The sequence below is a fragment of the Dipodomys merriami genome, unplaced genomic scaffold, assembly GCF_024711535.1.
Source record: "Dipodomys merriami isolate MVZ:Mamm:240054 unplaced genomic scaffold, mDipMer1.0.p SCAF_1, whole genome shotgun sequence".
Lineage (NCBI taxonomy): Eukaryota > Metazoa > Chordata > Mammalia > Rodentia > Heteromyidae > Dipodomys > Dipodomys merriami.
The window spans coordinates 103,677,890-103,696,435 of NW_027202270.1; the positions used below are offsets into that span (position 1 = coordinate 103,677,890).

An 18,546-nucleotide genomic window follows, 5' to 3' on the forward strand; every position below is an offset into this window, starting at 1 on the left:
TTTTAGCCATACCACTTTAAAACCTTGATTGTCATGCATTTGCTGTGCAATGCCTTTGTCAGAAAAGCCTTCGGTGAACTCACTTCCTCACATGGAGCATTGAGCAGTGCAAGGTGATGTCACCAAGCCTTCCAAATCTCTGGAGAGTAGAGCCAGAAATAGTAGTGGGTTTGCTCTCTTTCTTACTCACCCATATGCTCTAATTACCTATGATATATACATATTGGCTATGTCATGAAATTAAACAAGGCTAAATACTCTTCATAGTGGGCACTGGGCTCCAGAGGACTGAGGGCTCAGTCCTCCTGTGGCATTCACCCAAATTGGCCCCAGGGCTCCCCACCTTCTCCTCCTTTAGCCTAGGATGTAAGTGCTAAAATCTATTAAAGGCTGGACATCTGGCTCTCACTCTTTCTTGGGAGAGGGAGGGAGATAGAGACAAAGAGAGACCAAAGGAGACAGAGAAAGGTACAGGGGAATGAACTCAGGGCATCACAATTGTTAGGCCAGCACTCAGTCACTGGAGCCACACCCCCAGCCCTTTTGAGTCTATTTTTGCTTTTGAAGTAGTCTCACTAACTTTGGGCCAGTCTCCAACTCTCAATCATTCTTCAGAGGAGTAGCTGGGATTATAAGCATGCACTACATACTCAGCTTACTCCCTGTTTTATTACTGAGTAAATGGATGAGCTCAACATCAATCTCATCAACATGTCCTCTATGTAACTCATGTCCATGATCACTTCATGAATCTTATTCAAGGTCAGTGCTGGCAATAATCTAATGACTGACCTCTAGGCCCCCATGTCCTAAAATTCCCACTGTCTCTGCTCTGCCATGCTGAGAAGCAGGCCTTCTACACATGAACCATCAGGGACCAAAACACACACCTAAACCACAGTAAGCAGCAAAGAGATTCAGACCACATAGCTGGATGGAAATTCTGGGTTTGAGACTTTAAAATCTGTCAGACACCTTGTTTCAAAGAGTAAGCACATAATGCTAGGGGAAACATCTACATGACTACAAGTTTACCCATGGAAAGCAGGAAAAATGAGGGATGTTGGAGATTGGGATCATGGCTCAAGTGGTAGAGTACTTTCCTAGCAAAGTTGAGGTCCTGAGTCTAAAATCCAGTATCATCAAAAGAAAAAGAAAATTTAAAGATTATCTGAGGGCCAGGCATGATGGCATGTACTTGCAATCTCAGCTAATTAGAAGGCTGAGATAGGTAGAATCAGGGTTCAAAGGTAGCCAGTGTAAAAGACAAACAAACAAACAAACAATAACTAGTGAGACTCCATACCAACAAACAGATGAGCATGGTGGTTCATACCTACAATCCCAGCCACACAGGTATAGGTAAGATGATTCCAGTCAAAGGCTGCATAAAGCTAAAAGTCTGAAACCCTATCTAAAAAATAAATAAATGTAAAAAAAAATGTCTGGAGTGTCGCTCAAGTGGTAGATCTCACACACAGCAGATGCAAGGTTCTGAGTTCAATCCCCAGGACTGAAAAAAAAAAATATCATCATCCCTGAGGCTAAATGTTCCAGATTTAGAAAAATAAAACTGATATTTTGATTTCTAATCAGCAACTGATTTTAAAATATAATATGGTACATGAAATATTTTGGGCCAAGATGTGTTAAAATATTCATTGTTTATCTGAAATAAAATTTAATTGGGCATTCTGTATTTCATTTGGCCACCCTTTCCTTCATGCTAATCCATAGGAAACCCACAGCCAGCTCAGAGAATTCCTGTTTAGGGACATGCTAAGAAACCAGGATCTAGAACTGAGCTAATATGAGTGAGACAGAATTGGGCCCTTTTTGGCAATCATCTCATCTACGTGTTTTATCATCTGCTTGGGCCTTTTGTTTTTGATTGAAAGTCTCTACAAACCAAACCTGAATACCACTGTGCTAATCACAAGCCTCCTGAAGTATTTGCATATTGTGTTCAATAAATGCCCATATACTTACGATTTAAAGCAAGAACTACTCTCCACAATATTTAGTTAAATTTACAAAGAGAGTACAAATTAAGCCATCATTTTGTTAAGGTGTATATTATAAGTCTCATTTAATTTTCCCCATGTTCTTATGTGTATGTTTGTATAACTGTTATGTCAAGACTTTCACTGATAAAGTATTTCAATTAGCGGCTAAAGGAAATACAGTTAAGGAGTTACAACTGATGTACAGTTGGGCTAAATACATATAATCAGAGTTGTTTCTCACCTGAGTCCCTCTTACTTGTGTGGTGTAACAAGTGGTCCTGATTGCTGGCAATAACTCACTTTAACAGGCTCACATTTGTGTGGCAAACTACAAAAAAATAAAGTAATGGCTCACTAGTCCTACCCAAAAGAAACTGACATTAGATGTAGACTAGATAAGTTATAGGGTCACTTGATCATCTCTGAAAAATCCCATTTCTAAATCACCAAGACTTAGCAGGGTGCTGGTGGCTCAAGCCTGTAATATAGCTACTCAGAAGGCTAAGATCTGAGGATCAGAGTTTGAAGCCATCCCAGGTAGGAAAGCCCATGAGACTATTATCTCTAATTAACCACCAAAAATGCCAGAAGTGGAGCTGTGGTTCAAGTGATAGAGCACTTTGGTAAAGCACCAAAGCTCAAGGACAATGCTCAAGGCCTGAGTTCAGGCCCAAGGACTAGCACAAAAAAAGTGGGGGGAAGAGTGGATTTTTTTACCCTTTCAACAGGACTGATTTGAGGGGAGTGACAAAAGAAACTGGAAGCTACCACCTTCATGCTTACAGTCATTTGCCACTACCTTTCTGGGTAGCCAATAACTATGCCCTGGGTAAGCCATGGCTGTCTTCAGGGCATTAATGACTAGAAGAAACCAAAAAGAAGGGGTGGTGGTAGTGGTGATAGGATTTCATGCACATATACATGAGCAATGATGTACCCCTCATCCACCATGGATGAAGTGTCCTTGGATGACTTGTGTGATGATCGGGACTCCACCAATGTAGCACTATCATTTCTAATCATGGAATCACCAACATTTCTTCTCAGGGTTGCTTATTCTCTCCTACTGTCTTGTAAATTGTCCTAATTTCAGTTCAAGGAAGTAACCAGAAAATTCTCGAGATCTAATTCTATCCCAGTACCTCACCCAGATCACTTTAATGGGATATTCTGAGAAATTTAGGTAGACATCCTTGAAGAAAAGTAGCATTTTTTTAATGGCAAGGCAGTTAACTTCTCTTATATGTAACTCAGTATAAGACCTTTATTTAAAACTTAACTAAGTAAATTTCTCCTTGTTCAACTTCATGACTTAAGCAGGACAATCACATTTCTTTTTTTGGGGGGAGGGGGGGAGGTCTGGTCGTGAGGCCTGAACTCTGGGCCTGGGCGTTGTCCCTCAGCTCTTCAGCTCAAGGTTAGCACTCTACCACTTGAGCCACGGCGCCACTTCCAGCTTTTTGCTTTTTGCTTATGTGGTGCTGAGGAATCGAACCCAGGGCCTCTGGCTTGCAAGGCAAGCGCTCTACCACTGAGCCACCTTCCCAGCCCACAATCACATTTCTTATGGCAGAGTCATGCAGGGACACCAGAGGTGGCTACCCTGAACTCCTTAGCAATAAGAAGCTGGAAAAATCTGAGCGTTAGTGGCTCACACCTGTAATCCTAACTTTTCAGGAGTCTTGAGATCTGAGGATTGTGTTTTGAAGCCTACCCTGGAAAGAAAGACGCTCTTATTTCCAATTAGCTACCAAAACCACCGGAAGCAGAACTATGGCTCAAAGTGGTAGAGCACTAACCTTGAGGTGAAAAAGCTCAAGGACAGCACCCAGGCCCTGAGTTCAAGCCCAGGACTGCTCACCGCCCCCCCAAATAGTTAGAAGAATGAAATCTCCTAAGGTTGTCTCCTAGTCACAAGAAATTCAAATTCAGGGCTGGGAACGTGGCTCAGTGGTAGAGTGCTTGCCTAGCATGCATGAAGCCCTATGTTCGATTCCTCAGCACCACATAAACAGAAAAGGCCAGAAGTAGTGCTATCGCTCACGTGGTAGAACACTAGTCTTGAGCAAAAGAACCTCAGGGACAGTGTCCAGGCCCTGAGATCAATTTCCAGGATTGGCAAAAAAAAAGAAAGAAAGAAAGAAAGAAAAATTCAAATTCTCTGAGAACATTGTAAGAACAATTTCTTCCTCCCTCCCATCCCTGTTCAAAATAATTCCCATTGCTAGGTACTGGTGGGTCACGCTATAATCCTAGCTACTCAGCAGGCTGAGATCTGAAAGTTTTAGTTCAAAGCCAGCCGAGGCAGGAAAGTCCTTCAAGTCTTCTCTAATTAATTACCAAAACTCTGGAATTGGAGCTGTGGCCCAAATGGTAGAACACTAGCCTTAAGCACAGAAGCCCAGGGAGGGAGGGAGGGAGGAAGGAAGGGAGGAAGGAAGGAAGGGAAAGAAAAAAGACATGAGATTAACATAAGAAGTATAAGGCTACTTCTAGGTAAGATCCCACACTCTTTTACAGTGGACTTCTGATAAATAAAAATTACAAGCCGGCAGTAGTGGCTCACGCCTGTAATCCTAGCTACTCGGGAGGCTGAGATCTGAGCATCATGGTTCAAAGCCACCCCTGGCAAGAAAGTCCATGAGACTATTATCTCCAATTAACCACCAGAAAACTGGAAGTGGTGCTGTGGTTCAAATGGTAGAGCACTGGCCTTGAGCTGAAGAGCTGAGGGACTGCGCCCAGGCCCAGAGTTCAAGACCTATGACCAACAACAACAACAACAACAAAAAAGATTACAGGGCTGGCAAGGTGGCTCAGTGGTAGAGAGCTTCCCTTGCATGCTCAAGGCCCTGGGTTCGATTCCTCAGCACCACATAAGCAAAAAGAAAAAAGCCAGAAGTGGCGCTGTGGCTCAAGTGGTAGAGCGCTAGCCTTGAGCTGAAGAGCTGAGGGACAGCGCCCAGGCCCAGAGTTCAGGCCCCATGACCGGACCCAAAAAAAAAAGATTACAAATTTGAAAAATAATAGTAAGTAGAAATTAGGATTACATTGTAGAATATCTAAGTCTATATACTAAGTCTAGCTTAGTAAAGTAAGTATAGGTGGCAAGGCAGGGCTAACTTGTCTTATTTGTAATGTAAGATTTTTATTTAGGGCTGGGAAGGTGGCTCAGTGGTAGAGCACTTGCCTTGCAAGCATGAGGCCCTGGGTTCAATTCCTCAGCACCACATAAGCAAAAAAAAGCCGGAAGTGACGCTGTGGCTCAAGTGGTAGAGCGCTAGCCTTGAGCTGAAGAGCTGAGGGACAGTGCCCAGGCCCAGAGTTCAGGCCCCACAATTGGACCCCCCCAAAAAAAGATTTTTATTTAAAGATCTTTATTTGCTGCAATAATAAACTAGCAATAGCTGTTTATCATCATCATCATCATCATCATCATCATCATTATCATCATCAAGTTTTTCATAGTTGTATTACCATAACTCTATTCAGTGGGTTTGCTTAACCCACTGAATTTGTGTCACCACAAATGCAGACACTACATGGCACTAGCTTACCACGGTGAGGCTGACATGAAGGGAAAAGATAGCTTTAGCTCTATTGTCATCTATGGAACTGCTCTTGTGGATGTGATCCATCGCTGACCCAATTAGCATTATTCTAGCATGACCACATAGACAAATATTAAGCCCTATTATTTCTTAGATCTACTAGGCACATAACAATATACATCATACACATTCTATAATTTCCTTTATTTTCACTATTATTTCAGGATAGCCTCTAACTCACAATGTAGCCCAGGGTGAGATTGGACTCATGGTCCTCCTATCTTGGCCTTTCGAATGCTGGAAATGATGCTGGAATTACTACTATGCCCAGGGCAAAATATCCTGATCCTTGCTATTACATACAATGCGATAGCAAAGATTTCCCCTTTTGTACAGGCACAGATACATTTGTAGGCTAAATTTCCAGATCTGAGACTCCATAGACTTTTGATTCAAGACCTCTGTTTTAATACCTATGAGAGTAGCCTTTATTTGGTTAGTGCTGTCTGTCTCCTTGCTATTTTATGAACTATTGGAGGGCACATATTGTGTTTCACTCATCTTCATATCTACAATCCTTACCATAGTACTTAGCATGCTAGAGCTGAATCCCAACTAAACTTCCTAGTGTAGCTATAACCCTAAGGACACTGAAGTAACCACCTCAACTTAAAGGCTGAGAACCAGGTGTAGATTGCAGCACTTCTGAGTTTCTATTTCGAGATGAAAATGGGACTTATCAAGATAAAAGTACTGAATAAAGAGTGGCAGTTTCAAGGATGAGGCTATCTCTTCAAATTCAGGGACTGGGTCAATGTCGGGTACATTTCTGGGTTAATCACAGACAAAAGCTGAATGGCAAAATTGAAAGGAAGCTTAGGAAACTCCTGCCTGCTGGAGATCAGCCACAGGTGACTGAGAATAGCACTTCCTCAGAAGCCAGACCAAGATAAGGAAGAAGGTAACTTAGCCCTCAAAGTACAACCTGTGCCGAGATGAGAAAGAGAGGGGGAGATTGAAAGAGACAGAGACAGAGAAGCAGAGGGAGGCAGACAGAGGCAGAGACAGAGACAGAGACAGACAGAGACAGAGACAGAGAGAACACAGTTCTAAATCTCCTTCTCACACACATTCTCGTGACAAATTCCAGGTTTTGCTCTGCAGTGCCCACACTTTGCTTGAAGGCTATGAGCAAAAAGCTGAGGAGGAAACTCAGACCCGTTCCCAAAACCATGGAAGCTGTGCTTCTCCAACTCTTTCCTTCCTCCCTCTACAACAGTACCCACACCCCACACACCCCAACTCTGCTCTATCCACAGCAGGTATTTTGGAGGAGTTTTCTCCCCCTACAAGGTCATCCCTAACCATCACACTTGCCATTAAATCACAAGTAGCCCAATTTGAAGGGAGGGAATGGCAGGATGCACCATGGCCCTTGTGCCATTGTCAAAACCCCTGCCTCTCAAAACCCATCCACGAAAGGTACATTAGTACAACTTCTTTAGTAAGTAGCAGGAATGTTGGTGATCTCATTTGAGAAATGGAAATGTGTTTCTTAAGTACACTTAGTGAAGGTACACAGAAAGTACGCATATGTTTGCTGAAGCATTATTTTGAAAAGCAAAGATCAAATAAAGTAATGTAAATATCCATCAGTGTGGTAATGGATGTACCATCCTTACTGTGTAGAGCATGGGGAAATGGCCAACCTACATTGCTAAATGAATAAAAGCAAGCTGAAAATAGCTAATGAACTACAAAACTGCATTTGTTATTTACAATAAGATATGCTTGTGTATCAATGTGAAATGTTAGAAATAAGACCGAGAGACTGTTACTAATGGTCACCACTGAGGAATAGAAAACTACTGAGGGGACAAGGCGAGGAAAGGGGACTTATACTTTTGATGTTCTATGCTTTTTTTATATTGCCTTTATAATTACAATGGCCATTGAAACCCAGGATAATATTTCTTAGGTTCTTTTAGTGTACATGTTATATAGGGTTTGGTGATCATTTTTTACTCAGAATAACCATCACTTTGAAACTCTGTAAAGGAGCTTGCTGTAGCTGACTAAACAGTGGTTGACCTTAACTGAGGTTCATGAAACTGACTTCAGTTCTGTGGGTATATACTCAAAACCTAACTCATGCAGAAAACTTAGTAAAACTTCCTGTGATTACAAAATCAACATGTGGTGTCCCAGGCTGCAGACAAGATTACAAATAATTTTAGTGCTACCCTTAAGTGCCCACAAACTGCCATTTGTCACTTACCTGGACACATCTTTATGGATGCTTTTCAGTTCATGCATGGTGTTTCCTACAAGATCTACCCTATGCTTACTTTTAAAAATTACCCTATTTTACAAGATGGCTGAGAAAGTGAAAAAGGAAAGATGAACCCATATTATGAAGTGACCTCTTCCTTTTTTCCTTCCCTCCTTCCTTCCTTTCTTTCTCTCTTTCTCCCTTTTATTATGCTGACACTGGGACTTGAGGTCAGAGCCTCACACTTTTGCTTTAATTTGGCTTAAGGCTGGTGCACCGCTTCCAAGTGTCCTGTTTCTAAAAAGACTAATCAGGACAGACTTACACAAAGTGGTATGTTCTGATTTAGGTGTTCACATTCTGATCCTTGGAGCCATTCCATGAGTCTCTGTGCCTGATCCTGAAGAAAGAGAACCTGAGACAAGAAGCAAGAAGATGAGGAAATGTCAAGACAAGAGAAACTAGAGGCAGATGTATTGGCAATAGATCCCATGTACATTGTCTTGATGTAAAGCTTTAATGACACAAGGCTTTAATGAAGAAACTGAAAGGTAGCAGAGTATCATTCAGAACATCAATCTTCAGGTCACCTACCTTTTGCAGGATTGCCTGTTGCTAAGAAGATGATGATGATGACTTTGGTTAGTTAACATTTAACAAAATTTTCCAGTGTCAAAAAGTTTTAGCAGTTGGGAACTGATGGCTCATGCCTGTAATCTTAGCTACTCAGGAGCCTGAGATCTGAGGTTCATGGTTTGAAGCCAGAAAGTCTGTGAGACTGTTACCACCAATAAACTACTAAGAAAAAGCCAGAAATAGTGCTGTGACTCAAGTGGTAGAGTGCTAGCCTTGAACACAAAGAAGCTCAGGGACAGCACCCAGGCCCTGAGTTCAAGCTCCAAAACTGGACTAAATAAATAAATAAATAAAGTTTTAGCAATTTGCATTTTTACAAAGCAAAAACAACAAATAGCATATACAGATTTATTTATCTGCCTTGCTAAATTATTATTCCTCTGCCTTCAATATTGGAATGTAGAGAAAGTCATCTTTTGGGGGATAGTAAGATGATAGGTCTGAATTATAAGCTGATTGACGGATGTAGCAAGCAAGACCATTTTACTGTAATTATGTTTATAGAGTGGCCCAAGGCCCAGTTTATGGAGTGACCCATGACTGAACTTCATAAATAATCTTAAGAGAATTCCCCAAGCATACTTCTGAGGTTGGCCCCTCAATCTTAGCTTCTACTTTGCAGCTTAGTGCTAATGCACAATAATCGCTGGAATAAAGCAAAGGGGGATTAAAAGACCAGCAAATAAAGAAGAAACAACAGGAATTGAGGGTGGAAACAGAGAAAGCTGTGCAGTAGCAATAATGACGGCCTTGTTTGCCTGGTTCACTTAGTAGCAAAAAAAGGAAAAATCACCCTCTGTAGTTATAAAAGTGAATACAGCTTTCTAAGAAAAGTTGCTTCTTCAAAATGAAGAATCCAAAATAAATTGATTCTGAGCCTCATTTGTGATTTAATTTCAAAAAAAAAGTGTGTTGGTGTAATTGGCTCCAAATATTTACATTTGGGTTCCTAGAAATAAATAATCTTAGCAACCAATGTGAAGTCCGAATGTGCATGATCCCCATAGTTGTGAGTGAAAGTGTATTTTTATTCAATCCTTGCACATAAATATAACAAGCCATAAACTTGAGATACCTCTTCAAATTCATTTGAGTATATGCTATTTTCTTTTCTGAACCACTAATCAACTTTATTATGTGCAGTTTCCTGCAATACAAGTCTAGTTGTGCCAGTGTCTTGGACTCATAGTGTCCTCACATCAGAATATTGGTGAGCTTCCCTAGTGTGAATCACTTATCCAGTTGCTCTCCTGATTATTCACATGTTTTTAAGATTTGTGAAATGTGGCAGATAAACAGGTTTATGCTGTGTGCAACTTGGAAGGCAGCCAATGTCTTCCTGCCTATACTGTATATTTACTCTCCACCTCCAATCTCTCTCCCATACAGAGAAGCTGTATTTTAAGACTAAAATCAGTGTTGAATGCAATCCAGTAATGTCACTGCAGAAAACAGCAGGTGCTCATCCACTCATTTGCAGTGATTCTTGCAGTGAAGAAAGTGAATCAATGATTCACCAATGGACAAAGAAACGTCACAGTGAGCATTTAGCGGAGGGGGGTTGGGGGGGGGTGGGAAGCACATGTGGTAAAGGAATATTCCTTCTAACAGTGTGCTCTGGTGTGAGAAAGCAAAACCTCCCATGAGAAAATCAGGACTTTTATTAAAGTGTTCTAGCTGTACCTGCAGTAAGCAATGGCACATTCCTCTCTCTCTGCTTCTGCTGCTTTATTGCTTTTGTGTTGTACTTCTAAAATAAATATCAATAAATCATTGCAGTTAGATACTCTAATATAGACAGAAATGTACTTGACTCCCTACAGTCATTACAATTGGAGGGGACTCTGATTAGGATGCTTTACTTAATTAAGTGATATCGTCTAAAGAGAGTTCTTCCCTCCATTTTCTGTTTAACAGTCTTATAAAACACCAACAGAGGAAATTCATTCTGTTGTTTGCTTTCCTTATTGTAAATGGTTTCTTTTCATTCATATTTTACAGATGTCGTGTTAATGAAATGGATATTAAGCTGAAGACGGTGGTTCAGCCACACAGAGTCTTCTTCAAATTAGCTCAAACTACATAGACTGGAAATGTTTTCTACCCAGTCTGGAAAAAAAATGTACTTTTTAAATTTATTTTTTATACCATATGTAACCTAAAATTAAGATGATTAAAAAGAAGTGTTATTTTGTTTTTTAAAAAGTCATGCTTTATCTAGTTTATGTTTGGTTCAGTAGAAACCTTTAAAATCTGTTTCTATGAGAAAATAGAGGGGGAAATGGGCAAAGAATAAGCAATACTTATGCATCAGATGTTATTTGTGAGGCACTTTGATTTTACTAAAAGAAGTCATTAAATTTGGATTGCCAATACAAATATGATTATATATGTTTTCTAAATAAAATGTTATTATGTTGCAACTGAACTCATCCATTTATTGTTTGTTTACCTAATGCTCAAACGCATGTTTTATTCATAGATGTCTGGGAGAAAATTTTTGCTTGGTAATCACAACAAGCATATTTAACAAAAGCGATTCTCCTTTTATTAGTGAACAAGTTTAAGCAGAATGATTTCATTTTTTTTCCATTTAGTTAATTCAGACTTGCAGGATCCTTAGCTTACGGCTTTTGTTTCTCCCCCTGCTGCCTTTTATGCCTCTAATGTATGCATACCGATCCACTGATGGGAAAATATCATTTCCTGAAACTCTTCCTTTTTCCTTCTAGTCTATTCTCTCAGCTGGTTTCTAGTGTGGGTTTGCATGTACTAGTTAGTTCTGTTAAATCATTTTATATGTCAAACTGATAACTTGAGGCCAAGTAAATAGTTTCATTATCCTGCTGAGGACTTTAAACTTATCTGTAAGAGTGAATTTGAATTCTAAGTGCATTTACTCAGTCCTTTAAAAAAAAAGTGAACTTTTAAAGAAATAGAGTTCAAAAAAGTGAGGATTTATTAGCATCAATGAAATTGTTTTCATAACCAAATTAAACATTTTAACAAAATATGTACAACTTTAGCAAATTAGCAATAGCCTTGCACTGTATCTAATAACTTCTTTCTGTTAGAAAAAAGCAGCATTAAATATAAGAATTCTCTTCAATCAACTCAACTAACTGCCAGTACATATTTTAACCTTGATAAAATATGTAGTTAAAAGCATTTACTGATCAGTGAAATTTAAATCCATACAGATCACAAGATACAAAACTGCATATTAATGAATCAGATACAAGGGGCTTTTTATTAATTGCTTCACTATTCAAAGAACACTTGTCTTATATAGCTAAGAACTTGGATTGTCTTAATATACAACCTGTACAGTTTAGCATTTACCAAAACAAATAACAGTATTAATGATAAATTTTAATTACTAAGTGAGCTAAGGTTGCTTATCAGTGAGCATTTATTTTAACTACATACCATCTTGCACAAGACTGCTGTCTGACAACATTCTAAAATTACATAATTTTCATTTATTCTCAAGTTCAGAGAACAGCAAAATAACATGTCGCTGAACACGTTGCCCAAGGTGAATCCCAGACATTGCTTGAACTGTTTTCATTATTTTTTCAAAGAGGCTATTTATTAAGGACAAGCCTTACATTTGTTTTAAACTTTATAAACTTTTAGTTTTTATACTAATATTGGAATCTAGATAACTCCTACTGGCATGAGCTTAGCCTACCTGCTTTAAGCAAACTTCTTTGGAGTTTTTTTAAGCTCTTCGTGTTAAAAGGCTCCTTTGTCACGAAACTAAATATAGTACATTCTTGTCCCCTAAGAAACATTTTTAAGGAATTGAAGAACAGGGAGCAAATCTGTTATAGGTTCTATTCCAGCTCCTCCTCTTATTTGTTTACTTCTTTAAAAAAAATTAAATTTAAAAATAAGGTCTTTCTTCAGACTTTAAGATGAATGAGATCTGTGTCTAATGAAGTACCACTGAAGTTAGACCAGCAGCTGAATTGTTATCTGGCAGAGAATGTGAGTCCTATTTTACCCAAACCAATTACTTTTATTAAATGACTTTTCTACTTAAATTGTTTGCTTTAAAAAATACTGATTAAAGAGGAAAGCAGAAACTCAAAGTTTAGGACATTATTATTCCAATTCCTATAAGACAAATTGTAGGCAACAGAGACAATTTTAAGGCTGCTGTCTGTTGAAACTGCTTTTCATGGATACAGTTAGTATTTATAACTAACACTCCAATCTTGACAGACAAGCATATCAATTTTTTTTAATATAGACACAAATATTGCTAAGTCTTTAGTAGGTTCTTTTTCTTTGTTTCCAATTCCTGGAGTTCATTTTGATAAATATTATCTTATCTGATCAGAGGCACATAAGCATTGTAATAGGTTCTTTAATAAAGAAACAAAACTGCATTCTAGCACCAATTTCTTTTATGGTTGTAGAATATTCTAAATAAGTTATCTGCCATCGAAGTTGTTTGTCTCTGTAAAAGTAGCAGAAAGTAAATTTACTAAAGAGACTCCAACTCAAAGATACTCTCCTTCTGCAGAGAACAAAGAAAAAGTTTAGTGCTAAAGAGAAAATGGTTCTTTAAAACTATTTTTCCCTCTTTTTACCCAAACATGAATGTTCAAGAAAGAAAATACTTCACAATAATCTTTTTTTGTTAAAAGCAGGAAGGGGAAAAAAGCTCTTGTGCTATGTGAGAGAAGAAAAAATACAGACCTGAACAAAATAAACAAACAAAAACAAAAACAAAACAGTTAATACCAGGCTGCATTTGTTTTCTTCTAAAGCATATTTCCTTTCACTTAGAGATGACTGCAGGCTGAAGAACAAATCGCTCCAGTGCATGAGCTGTGCTTCATGAAAATCGGAGACTGGATCATGGTTTCGTTTGGAAGACAATCCTCTCATTAATACTACCAGTTTCACAACTAGTTTGCCTCTAAAAAGGAAGGGGTACCTGCTAGCCACTCACAAATGAGTCTTCAGGAGGGAGCAGTAATCTATTGTCAAGATATATATTTTATATTGCCTTAAGTTTCCCATATTTTTAACAAACTATCTGACCCAGGGAGAGCTCTAAGTTTAATGCTAGAGAGTAAGGTAACAAAGAATCAACTGAAAATTATTTTTTTAAAGGAAAAAAAGTTGGATACGAGGGAGAAGAAAAAAGACAAAGTTGCTTGTAATGAACAGTCTGTAATCTCCATGAAAATAGGACAAAAGCAGTATTTTTCCTAAGTAGAATTTTATTACTAATATTTTCAGTAAATGGAAGGAAAAGTCAACTTTTCTGGGTAGAACTAGGCATTGAAGGAATTATAAAATAGAATAATGTTACGCATTATCTATTCTTTTAAGAGATATATGATGTAACTGTTAATGCCACTTAATTTAGTATTATATTCATATGAGGATAGCTATAATGTAGCACTTGATCATTTGTAATGTATTAATTAGTCATTTATAATATTCTTGGATTCGACATCCCAGGAAAAGACCCGTTATCTTTCATAATAAATCAAATTCATGTTCTAACTTGTGTATTTAAAACTCAGTCTTGTTTCAAATAGACATAAAATGAAAACCAAAATGAAATTCAGAGTATCTTAAGAAACAAATAGAATATTTGTGGATTTTTTCAAAATCTTATTTTCATAGTAGTGACTGAAAAGTAATGAAAAGAAAGAGCAATTAAAATGGATCATAGGTTTTAATAAGTCAAATATTTATTTCCAGCCCTTTTTGCATCAAGGCTGTGGGAAATTTGTATTATGAAGATCAGATGGCGCACTGATGTGAGAAATGTTGCAAAGCATCCTAATGATTGGTTCTAATTAACTGCAATGCTCTTGTGTTCTCAGTTTTAGCCGGCACACACTACACAATGCCTTTTATTTTGCTTTGAATGGATTTTTTTTTTTTACTTTAAAACAGCTGATCTCAATATCCACAGCATTGGGCTTTTTATTTATCAAAATTTTCTTGCACTATTTTCTTTTCAATTTTAAAAGATAAAGTTGAGAGTATTTCTAAAAAAATAATGTATGTTCTACTAAAATTTCATAACATTCACATGGTCCTTCACATCTACTTTTTTGTTTTATAAGTAGGTAACTAAATTTTCTAATCATATTTCTGTTCCTCTTCACAAGTTACAGGTCTGAGCAATGATAAAAGCAGAAAATTCTGAAAGGTAAATTCTGAGCATGCAGCTAATTTTTGTTTTTATTTTTTTACAAAGACAACTAAGCAGGACAGACCCAAAACACAAAACAATGAGCAAGGACTGGAAGGATTCCAGAATTAAAAGTATTAAATGAAATTCTTTGCACTCACCTTTCTCTGATGATTTAAGCTGAAGCAGCTCTGGCAGAGGGAAGTCATGAATTTTCATCAACTTCACACATGTCATACATTTAAAAACATTTTGATTTGTCCTGGGACCCCTGCATGTCTCTGAAGCACAGTAACAGTGTTCTGATTTTTTTTTTGTGGGTACAAACCCATGAACTCCCAGAGCTCTAGAAGATATATTACTAATGTAAACAGGCCTTCAAGTGTGGGGAAAAACTTTAAAGAACAGGAAGTTTCCAAAGAAATACACAATGTAAAATATGGAGTCAGCATAATTTCTCTAATTTTAAGGGTTACAATTTTATCCACACAACTAGCTTCCTGAGAACATGCAGTCATTTGGTCTGAGCAATAGAATCATTTCAGGCAGAAAAGTCCATAACAAAATACTGGAGCTCAGTTATTCATTTAGCCTACAAAACCTTGAAAGTGACTAAATGGGACTCTTTTTCTTAATTATAGAAAGATAAAATGTGATTTATGTGAGCAGAAAGTCCATTGGTTCAAAACAAATATCAGTATCCTTACCCTTGACCAGGGAAGACCTAGTGTATTAAGTATAAAACAATCAAAACAGAATCTTATTGTAAATTACATATTTAAGAGTTAGCTTTCAATATTTCTGTCCCTCTTAAGATGGTGAAAAAGAAAACATTAAGATGGAGTAAGAAATAACATCAGGGAAGAGTATTAAGTACAAACACAGTTGCGAATCACAGAATGATGTAAGTGGCATTACAAATAACTCACACTTTGCGTTGGGGAAAATTAAAGTGACTTTCCCAAGGTCTTTCAAAGACTGGGATGTAAAACTAAACCACAGGCAAGGCACTCCACTCCTGATAGCATTCTTTCTGCAGCAGTCTTTCCATACATTAGCGTAGAGGTATACTCAGGCTCCTGTCAATCCACAATTAAGTACAATAATACATGCATGCAAAGGTATGTGTAGGCCACACTAAATTACTCAGCCATCTCTATCAACATGAATGGATGCTTCTCTAGCTGGACACCTGTGGCTCATGTCTGTAATCCTAGCTACACAGGAGGCTGAAATATGAGGATCTTAGTTCAAAGCTAGCCTGGGCAAGAAAGTTTGTGAGATTCTTATCTTTGATTAATCACCAAAAAGTAACAAGTGAAGCTGTGGCTCAGATGGTAGAGCACTAACCTTGAGCAAAAAAGCTCCCAGAGCCTGAGTTCAATCCCTAGGACTGGCACACACACACACACACACACACACACACACACACACACACACACACACACACGCACACACGCACACACGCACACACACACAAAAGATACTTCTTTATAAAACATTTATGTCTTCATTTCTTGTCACACTTTGAGGATTTAGATCTATTCAATTTTAAAAGGTATTTCTCTTTAGCACTCTACCTATTAAGCAGCAGGTGAAAAGAGCCACTACATAGTCACACTGTGGCTAGTTTGTCCCCCACTTCCAATTTGTTCTCTGCTCTGCTGACAGCAAAGCCTTTCTAAAATTCACAGCTATGTTCAGATGTTTTCCCCCATGGCCTTCCACCTGCAGCAGAAGATAACACTCAACTATCTTCAAAATACTTAGACTGTACCACCCTTGGGTCTTACTCCCACCAATCCCCCTTGGGTCTTATTGCCACCAATCCCCATTGTGTCTGGGCCTTTGAACATGCTGCTTTCTCCACCCACATGCCTGATAAAACTCTGTTCCTCCTTCAAGAGTGAATTCAGATATCATCTTGTTTTTCTTCTTATCAAACTTATTCCCCTGTGTCTTGCATTGAACTGATTTCCTGTCTTCTCACACATGTGTCTTTGAGGTCAAAGATGTGTCTTTCTCTTTGTGTTCAGCACTTTGCCTCGGTAAGGGCTCAGTGCATGTTTACTGACTGAATGAATGAATAAACAAATCAATAAATAGACTACTACATTTTCTTGTTATCACAAAATATGTTAAGTCTTGGGATAATACTTCCTAGTTTTCCTATAGAATGTCCAAACTGAATGCACATTGACAACAGGCGATCTGAACCAACTCATTTTTCATTCTTATCAAACATTTTCTCTATGTGCAATTATTGTTTTAAATCAATCTCATAATAGGGAATTAACTTTCCCTATCGTTGTTAGGGGTGAAATACCGGCTTCTACTTTCATATGAACAAAGAGAAACGTTCTTGGATAGACAATAGGTCATTGTTTGTTCTAGAAATTGACAAAGAATGTCACCTTTTACTTCTCCTTTTCTTAATAGGAAAACAAGTAGAGGGGGTGCACCCCATGAAGTCTATAAGCACATAAGGTGGAATCAGTAAGTTTACAGGTAGCACATGCTTTAAAAAAGAACTTTCAGTTTTAAACAAATGGAATTCACGGGCTGGGAAGGTGGCTCAGTGGTAGAGCACTTGCCTTGCATGCTCGAGGCCCTGGGTTCGATTCCTCAGCACACATAAGCAAAAAAAGAAAAAAGCCGGAAGTGGCGTTCTGGCTCAAGTGGTAGAGCACTAGCCTTGAGCTGAAGAGCTGAGGGACAGCGCCCAGGCCCAGAGTTCAGGCCCCACGACTGGACCAAAAAAAAAAAAAATGGAATTCAGACTGAAGATTTTGCTTGTCTGGGGCTTTATTTGACTGCTTCCAGTCTCCTGGTCTTTGTGAGCAAATACTTCCCAGGTGCAAATGACTTCTGAAGGAGCCTGCCTGGGTGAAGCCATAGATGTATGTGGTGCATAACTGCATAATTTCTATGGGAAATGATACCCTTGTATTTATTGGTCAAAGAATTCACATTTTGAACAGTAAAGAATTTGCTAGTACAGTCTTCCCTTTTAATATGAAAATGAGCCAGCTACTCCTGTCTATAATCCTAGATACTCAGAAGGCTGAGATCTAAGGATCATGGTTCCTAGCCAGCCTGGACAGAAAAGTCTTTGAGAGTCTTATTTCCAATTAACCAGCAAAAAGCTAGAGGTGGAGCAAGTAGAAGAGTACCAGTCTTGAGTGAAAAAGCTCAGGAATATTGCCCAGGTCTTGAGTTCAAGTCCAGTATGGCCATAAAAACTAAACAAAATGTGTAAATGATCTTGACCCCGGCCCCTAAATTAATGAAGAGATGTTTCAGTAGCTTTTTGAGCCAACACTGGGCCACTTCTAATTTCAAGATTCCCCCATGACACACTTCATTCTGTTGGCTCCATTGTGCCTCAGTGCTACAGCCCCTACTCAAGGTAAAGAGTGCTCCCTATGGGTCAGAAGTTTAGAAGTATGGTAATAATAGACATTTTTACCACTCACCATCTCAACAGATCACCTTCCACATAGTAGCTCTATGTGGAAGTACCACTAACAACCAACATCAGTTTTCAGTTCTTTTCTGGTTGATGAAGCCACAGTGTCTGTTCACACTTCTAACCATAAAAGGATGATAGGATTGTGATCTTAGAGGGCCATCCATTAGAATGGTAAAGATCTTACATGATGGATGAGCTACAGGTTTTTTACTTCTGAAATGTTATAACAAACCTGAAAGGTTAACTCTCAAATTTTTCCTAGTTATTGTTTCTTAAAATTCATGTTGTTACTGTGCTTGGAATACTGTATTTGTGTTCACAGAATCACCTCATATGCTTTTAGTTTGAATAGGCAGGGAAATGTAACAACTTCTCTCTGGCAAAGTAGCAAAAAATGAGGCCCTTTTTTCTGCCATCTTGAGTCAAACTCATCTAGAATT

General features: G+C 38.4%; 1 long non-coding RNA gene across 2 annotated transcripts in view; it reads right to left on the minus strand.

The window, feature by feature from the left end:
- Positions 1-18,546, minus strand: part of LOC138803824 (uncharacterized) — a 43,381-nt gene that overhangs the window by 12,950 nt on the left and 11,885 nt on the right. The window contains exons 1-2 of one of the 2 annotated variants that reach the window (XR_011365078.1): positions 14,796-15,040; positions 8,155-8,244 (exon numbers count right to left, since the gene is read on the minus strand). This is a non-coding gene — a long non-coding RNA (uncharacterized lncRNA). Of the gene's footprint in view, positions 1-8,154; positions 8,245-14,795; positions 15,041-18,546 lie in introns of those variants that run through there. The other variant, XR_011365080.1, reaches the window with a different exon arrangement.